The sequence below is a fragment of the Apteryx mantelli genome, chromosome 1, assembly GCF_036417845.1.
Source record: "Apteryx mantelli isolate bAptMan1 chromosome 1, bAptMan1.hap1, whole genome shotgun sequence".
Classification (NCBI taxonomy): domain Eukaryota; kingdom Metazoa; phylum Chordata; class Aves; order Apterygiformes; family Apterygidae; genus Apteryx; species Apteryx mantelli.
Genome location: NC_089978.1, coordinates 31,451,476 through 31,472,698, shown reverse-complemented (window position 1 = coordinate 31,472,698; position 21,223 = coordinate 31,451,476). Strand labels below are relative to the sequence as shown.

General features: G+C 40.9%; 1 protein-coding gene and 1 long non-coding RNA gene across 2 annotated transcripts in view; both read left to right on the top strand.

Moving 5' to 3' along the window:
• Positions 1-21,223, top strand: part of WDFY2 (WD repeat and FYVE domain containing 2) — an 85,958-nt gene that overhangs the window by 5,128 nt on the left and 59,607 nt on the right. The window lies entirely within an intron of this gene.
• Positions 1,832-20,812, top strand: LOC106489195 (uncharacterized). The gene is made up of 3 exons (XR_001293347.1): positions 1,832-1,872; positions 12,576-12,698; positions 19,819-20,812. It is a non-coding gene; the product is annotated as an uncharacterized lncRNA (long non-coding RNA).

Sequence of the window (21,223 nt, the reverse complement as noted above, 5' to 3'; positions counted from 1 at the left end):
CTTTGTATGGGGCTCTTGGTTTGCACCAGAAATGGAGATGGCAAAAGAACTAATTTTGATACTGGCTCTGTGTGTGTCAGTCCAAGCCTGTAGGTTTCACACCCAGGTTATTGCAATAGCAACAGTAGTTTAAGCAGTGCAAAAGGTGCGAAAGTTCTTCACGGGTGTAAAAAGACTTCTTCCTGCCTGGGGGCTCTTTAAAACTTGATAAAAACATCAGTGACTGATAAAATTGTTGAGAGGAAATGAAGGAACCTGGGATTAGTAGTGTGAGAGTTCATAAGAGGCCTACTGTTGTAGATGCAACTTGTTTGCTCTGGATTTTTTGTTTATTTATTAACTAATTGGATGTGTTGCAACTTGATGACTGTTTGGAATAAAGCTCAGGGTGGAGGTTAGTGCTGGCTGTTTGAGTGAAAGAAGTGGATGTTGGCAAGAGGTTTGGGAGAAGACAGAAGATCCAAAAGCTCATGGAAACAGAAATTGTTCCAGATGTTGAAAAATAACTGTTCCTGATTTGACTAAAATGTATCCTGTTGAGATGCCAAAATCCTGGGGCTAGCACATAAAATGTTTTGCTGAGTACTTGTTGGTGATGATAAACTCTGCTTAGTAACTTGTCAGGTAGTGAGTGACCTTGTGATGTGTGTTTTTTTTAACCCTGCTGTGGCACTTTGTGCCACCGGGTGATGAGTTGGTGAAGTTTGATTATACCTTGTCTTACGCTGCTCTCCCCGGAGTACTTAGAGTTATTTAAATTTTTAAAGGACAAGGATTTAGTCTTGTCTTTCTGTTTTTAGCTATTCTGCTACTGCTAGCTTGTGTAGGTCAAATTGGTGCAACTCCTGCAGTTGTATTAAACACATGTCTTAACTCCCAGGTGATATTTGGATATGTGATATGATGGCATGGCTTGGACAAAGACTTGCGCAAACCCGGTTTCAGCTGTGTAGTAAGGCATCAAAACACGGTGGAACATTAGGTGCTTGAATGTTTAGAATTTGAGGTGTAGTGTATTTTTTCCCCCCTCTCTGATTTAGAGATTTTGCTTTATATAAAAAGTGCATGCATATTCATAGACACATGTATCATATCTTAAAAGCTTTGTTTGGATAGCTACTTAATATACCTTCCACTGGAATTAATGCAGCCTCATTTTTCCCGGCTCCTGGACAACACTCTGAGTTGCAGCAAGTTTAGGGATGGTTCATGTCTCCCATATTAACCAGGTTCTCTTCTTTCTTCTTGTCATCCATAACCCTGTTTTAATTTCACTGGCACCTGTTTACATGGAGATTGGTTCTTTTGTCAGCCCATCTTATATCTGTCATGCTTCACTGTTTGGCTTGGTGACCTTCCCCTGCAGCTATTCCAGCTCTGAAGCTGCATAATGCTCCTGGAGAGGGAACTCCACAATACCACCCTTGTGTTTGCCCTGCATGCAGCCCCTGGAAGAGAAACAAGTGCCAGTTATCGAGTGACTACACAATGTAGAGCTGGTGTATAACTAAAAATGTACCATTACAGGAAACTTGGTTGTTCTCTTAAAACTAAAGATGTCTAGAGAAGGCAGTGATGCTACAGACAGCTGCAATACCTAGGCTTAAATTGCAGTGTTTTTGAAGCTAATAAGCCTGTAAGGCAGATCGTTCAGAGATGATCAGTTAGTGGAGTGAAGCTCTCAAATGGCATGTGAGGTTGGGCACAATAAAAATATGTCTGTACCTTGTTTGCTAACAGGAATTTGATTGTTGAGCAATATTCCCCCCCCTTTTTTTTTTCTTTCCCTCTCTCCAGCTGCACCAGTTCCTGCACAGTATCTAATGATTGTGATCTCTGCACAGGTTTCCCAGCAACAGCTTCATGTGCATGGTAATATATTCAAGAAAACTGCTCGAAAGTGGCACAGGAGTGCTTCCAAAAAACTGCTATCTCCTGTTTTGTACAATGCTGTTTGCAGCAGTCTTAAGAGAAGTCAGGATATGCTTGAGGGCTCAGAGAAGAAATGGGAAGGAGAAAATGGGGAGGCATAACACAGGCACACGCTGCTCCTGTGCTAGGGAGCTTTAAAAGCTTCATAAACAATGAGCAGTGCCCTAAGGAAAGAAACAGACTTTTGCAGGAATATCTTCTGTACATCACTGCATTCTATGCACTGTAACCTCTCAGACTGTGAAAGACCATTCGCATGAAAGCTCCCCAGAAGCCATGTTTAATTGCTTTGCCCATGCTGCTTACATTACACCTGTCTAATATGGGTGGTTTTATATAAAACTCTGTAGATATCTGCATATCTATATATTTGCCCAGGGATTTGAGCAGAATTGCAGTAGTCCCTAGCATAATCCATTGCAAATGCAGGATCAAGAAAAACCGCAGCTGTTTCCTTTCTGCGTATGGTTCAAGGGAGGGATGGATGCAGCTGTGGTGCCGCAGGATGGACTGGGCTGAGATGGGTCACCATGGGAGGGGAAGGAGCAGTGGCCACAGGGTGCAGCGTGCGGCTGCTGAGAATAATCACAAGCAGCAGGAGACATCCTGTTCAGCAGATCCTTGTCCTGCACTGGCACCTTAGGCAAAAGAGAATAAAATGGTCCTCTTAACTTTTGTGGAGTAAAATATCAAACACAATAAATGGGGAAACCAGAAAGCAAACATCCACCCAGGCATAGCGAGCACCCCCAGCAACTGGGTTGGGTGAATGGATGGAGCAAACCTGGAGAACTGGAAGAACAATATTGTGAAATGAGAAGCAGGAGTTGGGGAGATTTACCACACAGCCTTCCAGGGAGGGAGCTTTACATAATAACTAAGCCATGTTCATCCTTATGATTCTTCATGTGTCATAGTTTGTGTGCCTAGCAGTTTGAAACTACAAATAAATCATGGTCAAACTTGATACCTTGGAAATCAGAAAATGGATAATAAATTTTGGAAAGTAGACTTTGCTGAAATTTTGGATAGCCCCAATACAGCTGTCATCTTCATGAATGGGAGAACAGCTCTGGGGGCTGGGTTTAAAAAAAAAGTAGCATTTTAATTTTTCTCTTAATTGAGCTGCAAGAAATAGTGTTGTGTAACTAACCTCGTCCAGACTTTGAAAGTATGGGCTTTGCTTGTTGGGCCACGTGTATTCTCCATTTAAATCAAGTTTTTCAGGAAACTCTTAAGGTTTTGGACAGTGAATCTAAGATGATGCCAAAGTACAGTTATGGGTAGGAGAGCACTGCTGTTCTGCTGGCAAGTTTGCTGAGATGTTTAATCTAAAGTTGTCTTTTATTCTTTAAATTCTGTATCATTCCAACTTAGTGTGAGGTGAAAGATTGATGTTCTTAATAGGTTCTCGAAATAACAGTAGTTATCGATCAACTCCACAAGGCAATGCTGTTGACCTTTACCAATCCGTAATAAAAGTTTCCTTCAGTGTTGAGTTCTGTGGAGAGAAATGAGACAAGGCTGTCCTAATGTGAGTTGGCCTATTTTGCCACCAAACTGAATTCGCTGACTTGGCCTGGATTTGGATGAGAGAGAAAATACATTGCACTGTGCATTGCACCTCCTGAAGAGGTTCAGAAAGAAGATCCTTGCATATGTATAGAATGTAATAGATAATGAGATTTTGCACTGCCAGTAGTGAGTGCAAATTTGATATATTTACCTTCAGCTTCAAATCCATTTATAATAGCAAATAAATGCTTAAGTGTGTTCTTAAGCAGACAGTGCTTATAGGGTCTTAAACAGCTGTTTCTTAGCTCTAGTAAGGTCTAATAATCTAGTCTAGTAAGGTCTAATAGTCATGAGTTGATGCTAAAGCTTCTGCTTTAGCTTAAAAGGTAATAAGGAATAGCAAAAACATGATTACACTTGTGTAAGCTAATGCTTGGTAGAAGATGGGAGATCAGACAGGGTTCTGGTGTTGGTTCAGAGCAATGGTACATATCCTCTTGGTACAATGGTTTCAAGATTTAGGTCCACAGGTACCAGCAGTCTCTGCAATATTTAGCTCATCTGTGCCTCGGAATAAAAAAGGCAGGAGGGTAGAGGGGTGGAGGTTTAGCCAGTGATTAAAAGAGGAAATCCAGTCTGTGTATTGTAATGCAAGATAAGGTGAAGCAGGAGAGAACTGAAAATTGGTTCATTCCGGTGCTTTCCTTCTTGTCATAGCTTAGCATTTCTGAAGCAGTACAGCCAAGCTTATTTAATAGACATATCCTCTGGCTTGGATGCTTCTCTGAGAATGTATACTCTGAGATTTCTTTCCTTACAGATGTCTGCTAAACTCTGTATTCCGTAAGGTTTTTTGCCTGTTTTTGTGTTTCTGGCCCATTTGTTGCACAAAGATCCAGAAGGGATTGCCTGGATATGTAATCCACTTCTTCTTATCTCAGAAAACTGTGGAATGTAACCCTTTTTAATGGATGAGTCTAGTTTCATCCTCATTAGGTATTTTTCCCCCCTTTATGTTTGTTGGAAACTTTAAGAATCTCAGTGTGGTGAAACTGGAAATGGCAGCCTGCATGTAACTAGTTTGCACCCATTTTGCCTTTCTGCTGAATTATCCTTACTTTAAATATTTCTAAAATAAATAAATATCCTTATTTATAAATAAATATCATTATTTAAAATAATTTCTTCTGTATCTCTTCATTCCCCTGCTCCCTCCCCATTTTCCTGTTCAATACAGGGAAATTCTGTCTCCCCTCTCAGCCTTTATTTTGCTCGAGCAGATGTAGGCTACAGGTTTATCCAAAGAGTGGTTTGAGTTGACTTTTTGAAGGCCTCAAGTCTTACAGCAGGTATGCATGGTACAGATTGAAAGTAGAATTTCTTGCAGGTGCTTTTTGCTTTGGTGGTATGGACATGACTTATGGTCTAGTATAGCTTTTATTGCATGCAGAACTGACTGAAGACAACTGCAGCATTTTGGTGGCAGGGGAGATCCTCTACATGGTATTTTGGCTAGGCTCATGAAGCATGTCTCTTAGAGTGGCTGGGACAGTAAAAATTGCCTTTATTTCACCAGACAAGCAATAAGCTACTGTCAAAGGCCGATTGCACTTCTGCAGTTACTGGGATGTCAGTATAAGATCTTGTGCCTCTGCTTTGCTGAGCCTATGCTGTTCTTCCATGCAGGCTGTGTGCTGCTGTACAGCCCTTGTGACTGCTCTTGTCCTGCTGGTCCCATTGCTTCAAACTCCTGTGGCGCAGGAGACCTGGATGAGACAGCGACCCGAATGTAGTCTGCTCTCTGCAGGCCAGTAGCTAAAGGGAAGGTGGAAGGGTCTTTGCTGAATGCTCATTTCCAGAGCTGAAGTTCCATGATAACAGATCTTTTTTTTTTTTAATCAGTACCTGCTTCTGCTAAAAGCTGGAGATCGGAGCAGATTTCAGTTAGGACAGTTATTGGTCACAGAAAGAATGACAAGTACTAGCCTGGGGAGGACAGGAATAGAACTGGCCCAATATTTATTGTATTGAAGGAGAGGAGTGGGAAGAGGATGCATCTGTCAAGTCCAAATTAATACCTTCAGGTTTATTGTGCCCTAAACCTAGACTAGAACTGTTTAATGATTGGAATTACAAACTCGACTTATTTATTTGCCTCAGAGAAATGACGTATTGTATGCTGTACCAGTCAGCCCCATTTTACACCCCACTCTGCCAGAATAACTGTAATTAAACTCCAAAAGTGCATACTGGGTCTACCAGTGCTGTGCCTTGGCTGTTCTGTGTGCTGCCTGAGCAGTTAAGGTTTTTAACCCTCTCTAAAGAGTAAAAGTCTGTTTAATACTACCTCATGTTTGCCTTGAGTCTGAAGTGAGACAGGATAGGAGTTTTTTGAAACTGCATTAGCTGCCATTATCAGCTAAGAATAGACATATGCTAGATTTCTTCAGGCAGGAGAAGCAGTTAGCTTAAGCACATCAACTCTAATGGGTGGTAGGCCACTATAATTGACACACTGTGTTTTACAGAAGGATTTGGTTACACAAGCTATAGACACTAATCCCTTGCCTAAGAAGAGTGCAGTCTCTGCGCTTCAGGAAGTGAATCAGACTTTATAAACAAATCTCTTCTCACTAACTTACTGCAACTGTCAGCAAATGAATGGGAATAGCTGAATCTATGATCTTGCTTTAAAAATATCAGCTGGCAAATGATTCTGCCTGACTTGAACAGGGACATCAGCTTAGTCTCTTACAAACATTTACTTAACAAAATCCTTCACGTTCAAATTCGGATTCATGCTGTTACTAGCTTTATTTCTAGCCAAATAGTAGAATGGCTTTAAAAGTTTGGAGAGCTTGCTGCAGGGTTTGGAGTCCTGCAGTAGCGTGAGCCACGACATGCTGGCAGACGGGAGGAGGCACATCAAGCACACGGGGCGAGGCGCTCTCGGCCGCTTTACTGGCACCGTTTCTGCAGTTAGCATGCCAGGCTGCACAGATGCCCCCGGTGCGCGGCGCTGCCTCACTGGCTGCAGGAGCCAGATGGAAGGAAGTGTTACGGAGTGTTATTTCCAGAGGGGCATGTAGGACCACGCTTGCTTGGTACCTTATCTTTGCCTTTGTACGCTCTTTCTCCTTTATAGTTGCTTGTATTCATCATGGTGGGGGAGCATGTGACAGCTGGAAGGCAGGAATTCCCACAGTAGCTTTAATGACTACTTTTATCCAAAATCTTGGTTCTGGAGTAGAAGATTAAAAGAAAGGGTAGGAGTTTTTTATTTAACAAGAAGTTCTGTGAATATTGGTAGTCATATCCTTAGGCTTTCAGTGGTTAACTTTTTCTCTAATCCTGTGACTAACCCATATTAAATACCAGAGAAACCAGTAGGGAAAGAGTTATGAATGAGCTGATTGTTTAAAAAAGTTATACGCTGTAGTGCTTGAAAATGCATGAACTTTAATTGAATCCTGAAAGCTCTTCTGTGATTATGGATGTTTTTATTCCTTCTCTCTCTGCTCCCCAGTAGGTTCTTTGGTGGATAAGAAGCGAGCTTGGTAAGGATTTCTTTAATAAGTTTTCATTAATAGGAAACCAAGCCAAGAGGTCTCCATCCTGGATTCATTTTGTCCATAGAGTCCTATTGTGTCACAGCTTCTTTTCATCCTTCTCAAGAGCTCTGATGACTTAAACTCTTTCCGAAGGATCCCAAATGAGCACGTTGTCTCCTTTTTAAGAGGTGTGAACAAGTCTGAATGAATGGCCAAGTATTGCAAATTCCTAGGTGTTCTAACCAGCAGGAAGCTTGGAAAAACCTCTCAAATGGTTTGGTCCTTCGTGGTCAGTGTCTCCAATTGTCTTTCATTTGGCTTGCTCCAAAACAGAGCTTGTGCTTTTGTGCACTTTGACATAAAAAGACATTTTTATATTCTTTAAAGAACCAGACTCTTTCGGAAACAACTGTAATTGTTATTCAGCTCTTAATCACAAAAATGTGACTATTAACTGTAGAGGCAAGTGTTTTGTATATTGAGTGATGTGAGAGAAGCAGACAAATGACCATTTTGACAAAAATTCTCGATGTGGGAAAACAAATGACAAGGGTAATTGCTTAGTGATTCGTAGTCAAAAGTGTTTTGCATTCAAGTGTGAACAGTGATTTCAAAAAGTGATATATGTGCGTATACTGACACCTCAAATTCAAAGGTATTCTTCCAGAGCTAAGTGATGCTGTCTGTGTTTGCAGGTGGGCTCCTAATTTGTAAACCAGACTTTGTGATAATTCTGAAGCACTAGGCTGGCAATAGTCTGCCCTCCTGTTTGTTTTTAGTTTGGCTTCCCTTTATGGCTGTGAGTGATGACTCTATTTAAGCCAGAAATTGCTCTTTGTTCAGTTGATGGCCAATACCTTCCCACTGACCTCAGGCTAATAAGAATGAAGGAGGAAAACTGGGGAAAATATGGACCATCTTGAGATATTATTGTGGCATATAGTGTAACAAGAAGAGAGGTCTACTGTGAGTAAAGACGACAAACTCCTAGTCATTTTGACATTCTTCTCAACAAGGACGATATTGCACATTATGATGTATGCAGGGCAGACTTCAGCGAGATCGATATTGTCTCCTCTTCTCAATAACTACATGAGACAGCTGGGAGAAACAGGCAGCTGAAGGATCGGTTGTTATGATGGCTACATTTCTAATACATTTCTAATAAATTAAATAGTGCCAGAGCACGTTCTCAGGCACGGGAATCTGGCTGTCTATATTGTATGATTGTAGCTGGGACTGTTCTTGCTGCAAGCCAATCTGGATGGTGTCAAACAATCCCCGGGGCAGGGTTTGAGAATTAGCTTGGACCAGAGACCATTCCCAATATATGGTTTGGATGCAGTCGTTCTTGTCTATGCCAGGTAGCCTCAGTGCCAGAGACTGATCCCAGGCCTGTATCATTTTTTTAATATAGCTATAACTTACACAACCAGGGCGCCCAGATCTTATGGCCACCTCTGCTGTAGAGGTGTTTAAAATGTCTGTGGGAAATTGTCTTTGTGATTATTATAAAAAAGAACCATCTGGTTTAAATAAGACATGACCCTTGAAACTGGTCAGTCTGTAACCATTTCTGTTAGTCTGAGATTTGTAAAAATAAGTTTAAGAAACCTGAATTTGAGACCAAAAATAATTTGAGATTCTTAAAATTAACTTCAGCCAGCTGTCTGGGGAAGGGCAGATCTTCTGAGGTCACGACGCTGAGCAGCAATATGTGTACTGCTGGATTCCAGCATGCAATGTCAGCCCATGAGCTGCGTGGCTGCAGTCAGGACTGAAACCCAGAGGAAGCAGAGAGATGGCGCTGGTGGCCTCTGCGGTAGATTACTCCCATCAGATCTCCATGTTTGCACACTGCATCTTGGAGGCCCAAGCACTGAACTTGTTACCTGTACAAGTATATCTCCTCATGTTCCCTGACAGTGGAGATCTGTGCTGTGGTGGTCAAGGTAATTTCTTTCCCCAAGCCTTTGCTTTTGACACCCAGGGAAATCTTTGACTGGTTTGAGCTGAGCATTGCTTTGTTGTGTCCCATGGATCTGGGAGACAAGATATAAATATATACCAGCTCATCCTCTGCTGACACCATCCTGGGATGGCATCCTTCCAGCAGGCTTGATACACCTGCAGCTGCACTGGAGCTGCTCTGTGGGCTGCCAGCAGAAGAGCCCAGGCCTAGGCTGTGATGAATGTAACAGCCCCTCTGCTGCTTCAGGCCAAGTGAAAGCTTTGGTCCTATACTTTCAGAGAAAGTAGTAGAACAGTGTCAAGCTGTAACAAAGACCAGTTTTGAAATACAAGTCACTAATCCTCTACTCCTTTGAAATCAGCATCTATTTTGGGGTTATGTGCTGAAGAGAAAGGATTCTTCATGAAGGTGATTCAAATGTAGAGCAAACCTTTGAGATCAGGCAAACATGGAGACTGTTCACAGGAAGGCTTTACTTAAACTTTTCATCTTTGAAAAGACATTCAGTCACAAAAATGATCCTTCTGCTCCTCTTAGTCCCTAAAACTCCTGAAATAAGTTGGACCTATACTAGCCTCAGACCTTACTCCAAGTATTGTTTTTACTCTATACATCTTTCCTGTAACCAAGGCTTCAGTAAAATCTGTGAAGATCTTTGGTGTTGCTGCCAAATGACTCTAGAAATCTCTGATTGTAGTATGTATTAAAACGTCAAGATGGATAGCGGATAAGAAACTTTCATTTCCTGGTAAAACTGGTAATGCTACACAGGAACCAAGAGGAAGTATACTACTTAAATGGGTCCTGAACTTCACTACCTGAGAAGAGCATAGAAAACTTCAAGTACAAAATCAAAGTATTAAATGGATTCTTTCAGGGCACGTTTGCAGTAGATTGCACTTTACAGCTGGAGACACTTGTTCTGTAAATGTGATATAGGTCTTTCTGCCTTGTCCAGGTTACCTGCCACTGATAATGTAACAGAAGCTACATATGTTGTTGGGGCATACATACGTTACATACATTGTCTTGGGGACAGTCTTGTATAGCTTATTTTTGTACAAGATGTTTCCGTTTTGGTCCGTGGTTGAGGATTCACATTATATTTATTTCAGTATTTTTTTTTCGTCTGTTTTGCTTGCTACATTTTTGTGCTCTATTGGACAAGAGTCTGTCTGTGGCAATAAGGTACCATCCTGAACTGAAAAATGTCTTTTCCATTTCTCATCCCAAAATCACTTACTGGTATGTCTCCTGTTGGGAAGAATAATTTGCTTTTGCTTCAATGTATAAATGAACACTAAAATTATCATAAATCATTTCACCCAGCTCCAACATCATTTGAGAGTTTTGGTGCCGACCTCGTTGTGAGCAGGATCAGATGAGATATGGGCATTACTGGAGAAGTGTGACTACAGCTGCTGCGTCAGGCAGAATTATGATAGGGACCCCTTAGCTTTCAGTGCCACAGTAAATGGTGTAGGACAGTGGTGGAGGCAAAAGTACAACGTACACATTGGCTGTAGCGTCATTGTTCAAAAACTCTTTGGCATGACACTGCTTCATGGAAGGTGGGTTTTCTTCCTACTCCTGAGCTTACAGAGTTACTGAGTCGTGTTTGATTTTTCAGAGCTGGGCCCTTCAGTGGTGAGATGCTTTGGGTTTTTTTCATCTTTCACAATACATTATTGTTCTTTCCTGGCACACAAGGGTACTCATCTGCTCTCGTTTGGATTTCTTGCAGGAGATGTTTTGTTGTAGGAGCTTTTTGTATTCACTCCCTTTTTATGAAAAGTTTCTTGTTTAGTTTTTAATATCACTGTAACTGTTCTCAGGCTGGTTGGTCTGAAATTCTTCCCTGCTGTGTCCTCTGGTACTGAGGAAATTATGTCGGGGATTATAGCCCAGCCCTAAGCAGTTACAGGACTGTGATTGCCTTTTTAAGGTCCCAGATCAGAGGATTTAAGAAAGCAACAGGATTTCCATAGAATCATGTGTACCTTGAATACTCAAGATATGTGGTTTTATAACATTCTTATTAGCATTTTTCTACAAAACATGCTTCTTTTGCTGTACCACAAAAGCATACTTTCTTGCTCCTGGTACAAATAGAAATTCTTCTCTGCCTCCATTGCATCAAATCTTATGGAAACAAGGATTTTAACCAGACAGTAAGAGAAAGAGGGACAGATTTGGGCTCTAATAAACTTATGAGTAGATATCAACGATGCAGAAGTAACATGAAAATAAACAGAACAAGATGTCTAACTTGGCTCCCCTTCCTCCTACATAACTACGTTGATACTGTTTCCTGAAATCACAGATCTGAATGACACTATGTCACCATTTGGCAATGTTATGTATTACCTGAAAAATTAGGCAGTTTGGAGAGGAAAAAAAAAAATCAATTGCTGAAGCTGAAAGTAGAAACGGAAAGTTTCTTTGTAGAGGGAGGGCATAGGAAGAACATCTGATTATCCATCCTGTCTAACATAGGATTTTAGTTCTTGTTTAATTGGAGAGTATCCAGGCTTCATCTTATTTTTTTAACTGCTGTTGGTGGTAAGTACTTCATCATTGATAAGACTTCATAGTGGTTAGTTACTGTCATAAGCACTTAGCAGGCGCAGGGGACTTCTGACTTTGCTAAGGCTCCTAGGGAGAAAATGGGCAGGCTGCCAGAGGAATGACCACCCGGTGAGGTGACTTAGCATCAGCTATTTTTATTGTTAGACTTGTGTTTGAGATTTGATTCTGGGGAGTGTGGTTTCAACCTCTGCACGCTCAGAAGATCCTAAAGCCTGTTTCGCCCTCCTAGTTGGGTGTTCTTACCACTAAGCTATTATGGAGTAAGGGTGGGTTTTGTGAGGAGAGAATTTGGGACCCAGGTGCTTACGCAGTCCAAATTGGGATTGCAGGTGTGTGCCAGGGCCTGGGAAGAGTGCAGGATTTCACACACCTTTTTGGCATTAGTTGGCTTGAGCTGCCATATTTAATGAACTGTTTGGAGAGTCCTATTTTTGAATACCCACCTTTTTTGGGGGGGGGTTGTGCTCCCAGATCTGTGCACTTATGTTAGACCTGCTCATGTTTGATACCGTTGTTCTTAAGTTCTCCTATTGAAGCTGGATCTTGGTGCTGCTTTCTTTGTGTCCATGATTGATATAGAAGCACCTCAAACACCTGTTTTTTATTTTTGACTAATACTCATGTTTTGCAAATATTTCCTAAACAAGACTGAATTTGAGTCTATGCTATGTGTTTATTTATTCAAAAGCTTCTTTGAGCGCAAAAATGTTTTATTGTTGAGACTCAGTAGTACCTTGACTCAAGTTGGGAAGGGAACAAGAGGAGGAATTTGATAAGAACCGGTGCTATGGCATTAAGCATTGAAACTTTTCGCAAGCACTGCAGAGGAAGCCAATGGAAGTGAGTTTTTTTCACTTCCTGAAAATATGTACAGTGAAAATATTTTGTTTCAAGTACAAATTATGCAGTATTCAGTTGAAGGAAAAAAGATAACATGAAATCATACTCAGGTAAATAGTCTGTGTTGGGTGTCTTTTTTAAACCGTTGTTTAGTTTCCTATATGCTTGTTTCACAGGAACAGACGATGAACCTTCATTTGGCTAAAATGCCCCCAAAAATCCTGTCTGTTAATGAAAACTGCCTAATGGATATAGCGACCCAAGTAACAGTGCAAGAACCAGCTAATTGTATTTGTGAGGTATGGAGCAAAATATAAGTGCACTATTTGGAGAACCCTTAATGTAGTACATGCTTTCCATGTTACATATTGGGAGGTTACATACAGGAAAATATTTAGTTGTCTAGTGTAGCTGGAAAGGTTTTCATTACCATGTCTGTCACTGCCAGAATGGTTCATAAATGAAAAGTATGGAGTTGAAGTTTTCCCTTCTTTCTGGTGCTGGGCTAATTTGATGCAAAAAACCTTCTTGATACACCAGCAATTCTGATAATGGTGGGGGGGAATCTTGGGGTTTCAGGGATTTGTCTTCAGTCTGTTGCCTCAATTTGGATAGATCTATTATTGCAAAATACTACACTGTTTTGGATGTCTTGGCTAGGGTTTACTGAACCAGCTGCTCACTACTGTCCTTATTCACTGAAGACTGTATCATTTGTACTTTATAACCTGTTGCCCTACTGCTTATTCTTCCCATTCATGTTTTATCTCTAATGTAACTCCTCTTAACTCACTCTCTCCTTTCCTTACCTTTCTGTTTATTCATTCTTTTAGTGGCCCTGTCTTACAAACTGAAAAGAGGCAAACTATCTCTTCCCTGCCCAAGCTCAGAGCAGTCACACATCCTTATTAATGCTGAATGCTGTTAAATATCAATATTCAGTTGTCAGTTGATAAAAAAAAAAAGATATGAAATGGGGTAGCTTAGATTGGAAGAACAGTGGCACCATAAATCTGGTAAATAACCTTGTATATTGGTGATGGAAAGGTGTTCAGCTTGTTTAGCTGTTTTATCTGCCAGATGTTGCCCTCTGAAAAGCTAAGATACCCAGTGTATCCTCCTGTTCCAGCAGCGTCCTTTCCCACTAGCAGTCCATAGTAATTGCTATCTCATTGGACTTTTTTTATCTACTTAAATATTATTAAAATGCATTCAGTTGTTTTGAATAATGGAGACCCCAGGCATGTGTGAAGCCTCCAGGCAGTGGGGAGTGGGCTGGGATGCTACAAGCAGTAGCAAAATGGAAATCAAATGGGAAGAGATTCGTTCCTTTGCAGCAAGGTGGAAGGAATAGCAATTTTTGCCTTTGCCTCATTGCTTCAAAGCCATGTTTGACTTGGTGAGGAAGGGGACAACAGCTGCTTGAGCAGTTGCTTGGGGATGCCCAAATGCTGGAAACTTGCTGCTGCCAAGGAAAGGGGTGACCTTGGTGGGCTGGTGGCTGCTAGTTAAGAGGTACTTCAGAAACAGGAGAGGACTGGGGTGGGGAAGGAGCATCTGCATCTTTTCCACACATACATACTCATCTGAAATTTTTGTTCTTGTCTACAGTTTGAGTATTTAAAAAAAAACAAGTCTAGCAGGACTTGTAAATCACTGTCAGCCATTGCCTAAGTAAATTGCTGGAGCCAAAACTCTAGAGAGAGAGAAATAGCTTGGTTGAGATGTGCATAAAAATGAAGGGAGTCAGAAGAGCAGACAGTGTGGGATGACTGGGAGAACTGATGGGAGCATAGAGAAATGTCTCCAGGCTTAAGTGATGTAATTGCGTGGAAGGAGACTGCTGGATGGTCCTCTTTGGTGCCTATGTGTCTCAAGTATGGGTTACTAGTCAACCCCAGGGAATGCTAGGACATAGATCCCCAGTGTTCGGTGGCAGCTAATTTAACATGTAGCTGCCATACCATGAGCTTTTGTTTCCTTCCGCAGAAATACTTTCCTTTCAAAAAACTTGAACAAATGAAACTATTAAATGTCCTGGACAGGAAAAAAAAAAAAGTGTGGGAAAAGCAAAGACAAACCTTAGTCTTTCAGACTTGCGTGAGTGAAGTAAGCATTTTAAAGGTGCAGTGCCAGGGAGGGAAAGACACATCTGTGGAATGATCTGGTTGTTGCATTTCTAAGAGCCTTTGTTAGCTTGCATTTAATTTATGCTGTGCAGTGCAGATGATGAAAGTTTGCGTGTATTTCCAAAACAACCCATTTGTTCACTTCAGTGTTCAAGGTCATAACTTCTCTGGGTCTTTCTTGTAAACTTGCTGTTTCTGTTCATTGGTATTGTGTAGAGCAAGCTGTACAGCTGATTTATTTTGGGGGTTAGATCCTACCCATAGGATAGCTCTCTCTGATCTCTGAATGGTGTTCTCCTTCCTCCTCCCCACTGTAATAAAAATTGATTATAAAAAAAATTTCACCTCCCACTGGCCTCTGACTAAATTCTTAAAATTCTTAAATTATTAAAATAACTCCCTCCAGGTGCCTTCCCTCCTTCCAGATGCTTAGTAGTTGGAACATCCCTGAATTAAATAAGCTATTTAATCTGTTGCAGACTGTTAATGATTTACATTTCTTGGTAAGAGCTCATGAATTGCGTATAGCCCTCCAAAGTTCATTGCATGCATTTGATATTTCATGTGTATTAGAAGAGACTATCAGGTCGTTCTACCTGGATGTCTTCAGTAGGTCTCAAATACCAGAACAGAAGAATGGGAGGAGGACCTACTTGACACAGCAGATCACATGTAGATTTTGAAACCAAACCAGCATTTTTAATTGCGGGGAAGCAAATCTCTTGGCTTGAGATAACTGAACATACTGCCTCAGTCCTTTTACGTAGTAGCTTTATTGTCTATAAGCAAAGCTGTTTCGCCCCTGCCCCAAGATCTATGTAAGAAGCAATCCTGTCTGACCTGTGAAAAGATGAGCCAGAATTACAAACCTGATTTAATTTTTCAGGCAGTGCTGAGCTTGCAAGGCAGCAGAATCGTAAAAGACCCTTTCCTTATTTACTGCCTTTCCCCCATCTCAGCTCATTTTGTTCCCCAGCAGATGCTGTGAGCTGATTTTATGCTTTAACTATTAGCACAAGGATTTACTTGCCCAATGAGTGGTCTCTAGCTGTCTTCTATATTGTATTAGCATTTAAAGTCTGGTGTCCACAGCCAAGGTCAGTGCAAGATGTAGTCTGCTTCAATTATCTGCTGCCATCCTCTGGTTTTGCCTGCCCTAGAATAGCCCAAAATCATAGACAGAAAGCCTCTCTGTGTATGGTCCGTACCTATGCTAACTATTAGTCTTCTGCTGGAAGGCTACATCTCCCTGTGAGGTAGGGTGGCTGCACACGTGCTGGAATGAGCTGTGCTCGTTTGCATGTAACTCCTGTGCATGTAGGTCAGGCCCCTGGGAACACCACTTCTTAACTCCAAGATCTGTGGTGTATATTTGTCTTGATTAACTCCCAGTTATCCTTTCCTAAAAAGAAATCATACAAATCATCCTTTTGTTCTTAGCAGAATAGCTTAGTCTGTCCAAATCTTTACTGTTCTTTAAACAGGATTGCCTAATTTGTTATAAAAGGTAACAGGCATGACACTGTCTGAACACATGGCTGGCTCGTACAGTGTTCATAGAGTAGTGTACAGTGCTTCCAGCAGTGTTGCATAGTGGATGATGTGCTTGTCATGTCTGCACATATGCACTGTGCTGCTTTTTCAGGCCAGCTCTGTGGTACATTTTATAAAATAGTTTGCATCTGTTATAATCTACACATCTCTCAGCGCCCTTTTGTGTGAGTTCGAGAATGTTTGTCTATCTGAATTTGGATGAGTGCACTGTAGAGTACTGCACATTTTCTAGTGAGGAACCCTGTCTTTATTCAGAATGGACAAAGCTGGTCAGCTTTGTGCAGTGAATGTGTACAGTTGCTCTGGAGTTAAATCAGAAATGATGTTGCAAGTCATTGATTTGAAGTGCTCTGCCTTGAATCCCTAATTCCTGTGAATATAAACCTTAAAGCCTTTTTTGGGATCCCCATGCCTAATAGCATGATGTAGTGAGAACTTACTGCTTTTGAACTTTGGGATGTTGCCTTTTGTATTAACTTGGAAAGAAATTTAAATGTGAGGGGGTTGCAAAACAAAAACCAGATCCTTTCTTTAGAGCCGATTTTTATCTCAAGACCTCAAATCTACTTCTTCCAAGATAGGAGTGATACTTCCCCAATGAGCAGCAGCAATGAAGATCTGGAGAACGCAAGCTGAAACAGCACCTGGATAGGAATTGCAGAGGACTCTTCTTGTGACCCTTGTATGATGTATACTGTCAAGGTTTTCCCTGGCATATAATTGCCTCTGCCTGTTGCCCTCTTTTATCATTTTCTTTTCCATCTCCCTTGCCAGGAACATGTGGTTCTGGGATTGCCCCTAGGATCTGTAGCTGGTGAATCCTCTGCTGTTCTCTCCCTCCCCCCCCACACCCCCAATGCAGTCTGAGCCACTCATCTGTCCCAAATTAGCAGATAAGCTGATTGGGTCTGGACAGATGAGAACTGCAGGAGAATGTAATGAGTGGATGGTGGTGTATTGCAGAGAGAATCTAATGTTGCTAAATATACAATTTTCTTCCTTACATATTTTGTAAGATTCTAAATTATATCCATCTGCATTAAAAAAAACAAAAAAAGCATGTACAGCTGCTGTCAATTAGGCAAACACTGCTGGGATGCATAAGGGGAGAAGATGGATAAGCAAAACAGTTATAATAATTCAGCAGGTTTGCTTGTCTCTGGATTGCTGCATTCAGTACAAAATAGACCGGTCCAGACAGAATGTTGGATAATTGAAGGGATTTGGAGACAGGTAAGGAGAATGGGACACAAGAACAGCTTTCTCAAGAGATTGGAAAGATTGATTGTAAAGAGGAAGCATGTATGAAACGATGGGAGTATACGCTGCAACTAACCAATGAAGAAAGTGGAGGGAACAGAAACTTCCAGTCTGGTAACACAGTAACAAGAGGATGTTCAGGAAAATTAGCAGTTGACTAACTTCAAGATGATGAAATTAGCACAATATGAAGTTGGATGCTGAAGGATGGGAAAGCTGTAACAAGCCAATCTATAGGAAGGAGGTGGCTGGATATGAAGGGGCATTGGATGCTTGAGATGGATAATGACTCAGAACTTTTTTTATTGGAAAACCTAAAGTTTAGGATGGGTTGTTCGGTCTTGCAGTACAGGTTAAAAAACAGTTTCTGTTCAGGTGTGTTGATTTCCACGCACCCCACCCATAAACGGTCCTTCTCTCAACCCTAACCCTAAACCGTAACCCTAATCCTAGACATTTTCTTCCAGCCAAGGCTGGGATGTAGACCCCATCTGTGGCACCCCCCTCCTAGGGAACTGCAAGGGTGACCAACAGCCTGTCTGCTAAGCCCTTGAAATGTCAGATCACCGCTAAATTGCACATTCTGAGTTTTGGCCTTTGCTTGCACCTCACAAGGCACCTTTCAATGTACATGATGAGAAGAAACCCGAGAACCCTGGCATGGCAGTTTTGTTCCTTTGCTGCTGAAGAACAAAACTTTCAGGGTTGGGCTGGGTTTTGTATTGCTTTGCCCTGCTTTTCTGTCTGTTTCTTTTTGAGAAGTGCTGGCGCTAAAGCTGCTGGGCTTGCTTCTCTCCTTCCCAGAAAGTACTGTGACTCCCCAGCCAAAGTTGTCCTGCTTAACCAGGGCAACAGAGTGGCTTCTTGCTTCCTCTAGCAGTGCAAAGTGGTTAGGAGTAGGGTGTGTGCAAAGACAGTGAAAATAACTCTGAGCCAGGCTGCCATGAGAGTGAAATGGCAATGAACAGGAAAGCTGAAGGAACATTTTATCACCTGTGAATCATTGTTGAAAATCAGTGTCAAACTGGAGGAACTGGAAATGGGACTCTTCTGCAGAAAGACCTTGACGCCCCTAAGGAGAGCATTTCCAGAGGCACCTTGGTGTGGTGCAGAGCAGGCAAATACATCCAGGTAGATGTGTGTCTGGAAAAATAGCGCCATGATTGTTCACCAGCATTTAAAAACAAAAGCCCAACTGTCCTTGCAGTGAGTGTTTCAATAAGACTTCCACATCTACAGCCTCACATGACCAGCTCATTGTGCTGTCTGTTGGTGAAGGAGCTTACCTGTACAATACAAGGTATGAGGTGGGTTTTTTTTTTTTCATGGAAAACAAAACCAGAAAATGACTAATTAAACTGTCAGTTCATATAGTGACAGAAATACATATGTAATTTGAAAGGTAACAGCTTTAATGGGAACTGTGTGGATGTTAGGGCTCAAAAGCTGTGTTCATTTGCATCAGAATCTTATTGATGCTCTTCTCAAAGTCAAAGAAACTCATGGAAACAACTATTCCCCTACAATTTTTGTGTTGCATGAATTAAACATTAGATGTTTACTTATTGAGTGAAATAGGTCTATTCTCAATGGCAAATAACACTTTTGAGGTTGTGCATGCTCTTGTCTTCTTGCAGCTAGAACACTTTTTCTAGTACACTTAATCATGCTAGGATCCTCAAATATCTGCAATAAATGGTTATACCCTGTTTAATGTATAAAATACCCACCAAGAAGCAGTGAAGAAGTTTGTGAGTTAATTTAGCAGTATTTTGCAGTGGATGATGCCAGTGACGTACACCCAGAAATTAAAATGCTGAGAGAGAGCATCATCTTATGGATGTGGAAGTATGGGTTTCTTCCCCTGCAGTAAATATGTAATTTACTAGATGTTGCACTGTATAGTTAAGCAAGGAAAACATTTATATGGAAAACAAATTATGAGGCCTAAAGATATGACTACTCAAGCCAAGATCTCTCTTCTTCCTTTTCATCCCTCTGTTACTTGCAGACTTTGTTCATCTGCGTTCACCTCTCTTCTCAGGTGCTGTACTGTTTTCTCACTGATGTCATTGTACCACTTCAGAGCAAAATGGGAATGAACAGTAAAATTGAGAGAATTCTTTCAGCTCCAACATACTGGCATTTGTTTTTGTTGTAAATTCTGACCAGAAGCTTTAAATTAGTGTTTGGGATCAAATATCAATATTTTCTTGTAAATTAACCTGTATATTAATGCAACTTTTTAGAAATGTAATACTTGTAGTGTGTATATTAAAAATGGGTTTGTCTAGCTTTTAGTACACAGATTCAAAAGCATAAAATTATTGTTATGTATGCTACATGCATAACATGCCGAGTGAAGATACATAAATGATTAATTAAAAAATGATCACTAACTTAGTTGGTAGCCTGTAGCAGCTCTGAAAATTTTGGTTTTTATTCTACAGAACAGATTTTTTTTTTTTTTTTACAGGACATCTTGGAAGCAGGATGATGACCTGGTGGTTTCTTCTTCTTAGCCTTTTGCTTCACTGGTGATTTAGAGGGGAGCTGGAGGGTTGCTTTCTTGCCAATCACTGATCTGTTAGATATTTTTAGCATGGTTCCACTGAGTCATTTATTGCATAGCAGGCCTGTATTTTAATCTAATGAGGGTCTTTCTAATAACTTCCATTACTTAAACATTCAAATGTGGGAAGGAGGTGAAAGTAATTGGATTGAAATAATTAAATTATCCAATGAGATTACCTTCAAAAGGTGGTGTGCTTCCTGAATTGATCAGTATTGGAAGCCCTGAAACAGCATCTGCTCTGGAAGGAGATCATTTGGTGTAGTGCAGGTGGCAGGGGTCTGTGGGAAGGAGGGAGGGATGAAAATCATTTTGTTATCCCAAAACACCATAAGGAAGGCTGATGCACAGGTCTTAGTGAGGAAATTAATTCTGAGACTTTGCTTGAAAAGAAGCATTTATGAAATTATTAATAATTTCAAAGCTGTAGGTTGATGCTCACTGAGAACGTCAGTTACTTGCATTTACCTGCATTTGGAGGTAAAATTAGCTTTCTTACAGCATTTATGCTGGAATGCGGTATAATCACTGCACTGCTTCTTACGATATATAATGAGCAGTGCTTTTGTGGAGCTGCTGAAGACCTGAGGCAGCTCAGCTTTCTGAACCTTGTGCTGGTACCCTCTGGGTAACACATATTTTCTCTGCTTGTGACTTCTGTTTAATTTTGGTGTCTGTTTACTTGCCCAAAGTTTCTGCAGTAGAAACTGGTCAGAATCGGATTTTGGTCCTGTGCCTGAACAGCAGAACATACACTGCTTCCAGCCATATGTACTTGGGTGACTGGAAAAAATCATTGAACTGCATTGCTCATTGTCCAGAAAACTGAAAAAAATGGGTAGAAACTGTTTCACAACTGAGAGAATAACTGTCATGTTATCATTTTCTGACTAATAAAAATCCATTTCTCCAAAGCTTGTCTCCTCTGAATCTTTGTGTTCTACTCGCTTCTCTCAAAATATCGAAAGTATTTCTATTTAAAACAAAACCAGAGGGTTAAATAAAGAAGTCTCTCTTTCTCGTAGGTCTCTACCTCTGATGAGTGCAACAGTTTTTTCCCTGATAATCCCATGAAATTCTGTAGCTCCAAATAACCTAACAAAGCTTCAAAAGTTTCCCTATTATGCAATCTGCATTTGCATTTAGTTTACAGCAACATAAATTAAATGGGGAAATATCTTATAAAGCAAGGCTTGAATTAGAATATTGTATTCAAGCTGTACTGTGTACAGCTTGAATATGCCGAAAAACAACAAAGAGAAATTAGTGTGAAAAATTGCAATCTTTCAGTACACCTGCCTGCTTGCTT